General features: G+C 63.3%; 1 pseudogene; it reads left to right on the forward strand.

The window, feature by feature from the left end:
• LOC126433307 (large subunit ribosomal RNA) overlaps positions 1 to 2,500 on the forward strand; it is a 7,959-nt pseudogene that overhangs the window by 1,686 nt on the left and 3,773 nt on the right.

The following is a 2,500-nucleotide window of genomic DNA, read 5'->3' on the forward strand; positions in this document are numbered from 1 at the left end:
CTGGCAGTCATGGCCGGTCCTTGCGGCCGGCCGCGAAGCCCTGACGAGTAGGAGGGTCGCGGCGGTGGGCGCAGAAGGGTCTGGGCGTGAGCCTGCCTGGAGCCGCCGTCGGTGCAGATCTTGGTGGTAGTAGCAAATACTCCAGCGAGGCCCTGGAGGGCTGACGCGGAGAAGGGTTTCGTGTGAACAGCCGTTGCACACGAGTCAGTCGATCCTAAGCCCTAGGAGAAATCCGATGTTGATGGGGGCCGTCATAGCATGATGCACTTTGTGCTGGCCCCCGTTGGGCGAAAGGGAATCCGGTTCCTATTCCGGAACCCGGCAGCGGAACCGATACAAGTCGGGCCCCTCTTTTAGAGATGCTCGTCGGGGTAACCCAAAAGGACCCGGAGACGCCGTCGGGAGATCGGGGAAGAGTTTTCTTTTCTGCATGAGCGTTCGAGTTCCCTGGAATCCTCTAGCAGGGAGATAGGGTTTGGAACGCGAAGAGCACCGCAGTTGCGGCGGTGTCCCGATCTTCCCCTCGGACCTTGAAAATCCGGGAGAGGGCCACGTGGAGGTGTCGCGCCGGTTCGTACCCATATCCGCAGCAGGTCTCCAAGGTGAAGAGCCTCTAGTCGATAGAATAATGTAGGTAAGGGAAGTCGGCAAATTGGATCCGTAACTTCGGGATAAGGATTGGCTCTGAGGATCGGGGCGTGTCGGGCTTGGTCGGGAAGTGGGTCAGCGCTAACGTGCCGGGCCTGGGCGAGGTGAGTGCCGTAGGGGTGCCGGTAAGTGCGGGCGTTTAGCGCGGGCGTGGTCTGCTCTCGCCGTTGGTTGGCCTCGTGCTGGCCGGCGGTGCAGGATGCGCGCGCCTGCGCGGCGTTCGCGCCCCGGTGCTTCAACCTGCGTGCAGGATCCGAGCTCGGTCCCGTGCCTTGGCCTCCCACGGATCTTCCTTGCTGCGAGGCCGCGTCCGCCTTAGCGTGCTCCTCCGGGGGCGCGCGGGTGCGCGGATTCTCTTCGGCCGCCATTCAACGATCAACTCAGAACTGGCACGGACTGGGGGAATCCGACTGTCTAATTAAAACAAAGCATTGCGATGGCCCTAGCGGGTGTTGACGCAATGTGATTTCTGCCCAGTGCTCTGAATGTCAACGTGAAGAAATTCAAGCAAGCGCGGGTAAACGGCGGGAGTAACTATGACTCTCTTAAGGTGGCCAAGTGGCGGCGGTGTGGCTGCATCCGGACTTGGCTTTTCGAAGTGCGGTCTTGATGTAGTCGTGCTGCTGCTGCGAGGTGCCTTCCTTGGGTTATAGTTACAGGGAGAGTGATGCGCAATACATGGGCCTAGCCCTCTTAGCCTCTCCTCTCCTGCGGTCTTCTCCCCTTCTCGTGGGCCCGCTGATTTTAGCAGAGTGGAAGACCGCACCAGGGGCTTGGGGGGGTTACCAGCCCCCCCTCGCACTATCCCTTTTTTAGTTGGGGGCAGTAACCAGAGAAAAAGTGGTGGCCCTTCCGCTGAAGGTGCCACCCCAACTCCCCCAGCACCTAGCCGGCCAACCGGCCGTGCCGAAAATCTTGTAACTTTTGCAGCTGTATACGCCTGTAGTGAGTGCCACCGCAGCTTCACCACCAAAAACGGTCTCGGGGTCCATCGCCGCCGCCAACACCTTGCGGCCGCCAACGCGGAGATCGTCACGGAGAGGCATCGCGCGAGGTGGACGGAGGAAGAAGTCCTGTCGCTCGCCAAGGCAGAGGCCGAACTGTTCCTCGAGAGGGACGCCCGGTTCTTCTTTGTAAATCAAGAGCTCATCAGGATGTTCCCCGACCGAACGCTTGAGGCAATCAAGTGCCGACGGCGGCAAGCTGCCCACAAGCAGCTTGTCCGCCAATTCATGGAGGCGCTTGAGATCGGTCGGGGGGAAGAGCCGGCGTCCCGCCGGGGAGCGGCGAGCCCGCTGCCTGACGCGGGCGAGGCCGCTGCGCCGCCCGTCGACGCAGCCGAGGACTTCGCGGCCGACACCACCGGGCCGCCGCCGGAGGGGCCGACTGACGCCGCCATCTGGGAGCATCTGGCGGGGCTACCCGCTTCCGCCCAGCGTTTCTCTGCCCTGGATCGTGTCATCGGTCTGGGGCGGGGCACGCCGCCCGATGTCATCCTGGGCATGCTCCCGGATGCCCTTGCGTCGGTCGGGTCCAGAGGGGAGAGATCGATCACCAGGACACAGCGGCCGCGCCATCCATCGAAGCGGCCGCCTGCCGCGCCGCCGACGCAGAAGCGCAAGCGGCGCCGCTGGGAGTACGCGAGAACGCAGGATGCCTTCCGACGGTCGCGTGCGCGTTGCGTGCGCGGCCTCTTGGATGGCACCCTGCTCCAGCCGCCACCTGCCATCCCTGGTCTGCTGGACTTCTGGGCGGACCTCTTCACCAAGAAGCCCATCTCCACCGCGGGCTTCATTCGTGACCGCCTCCTCCCGCACTCAGAGCCTGTCGCTCTCGAGTGCATATGGGGGCC

The sequence above is a fragment of the Schistocerca serialis genome, unplaced genomic scaffold (genome assembly GCF_023864345.2).
Source record: "Schistocerca serialis cubense isolate TAMUIC-IGC-003099 unplaced genomic scaffold, iqSchSeri2.2 HiC_scaffold_1162, whole genome shotgun sequence".
Classification (NCBI taxonomy): Eukaryota; Metazoa; Arthropoda; class Insecta; order Orthoptera; family Acrididae; genus Schistocerca; species Schistocerca serialis.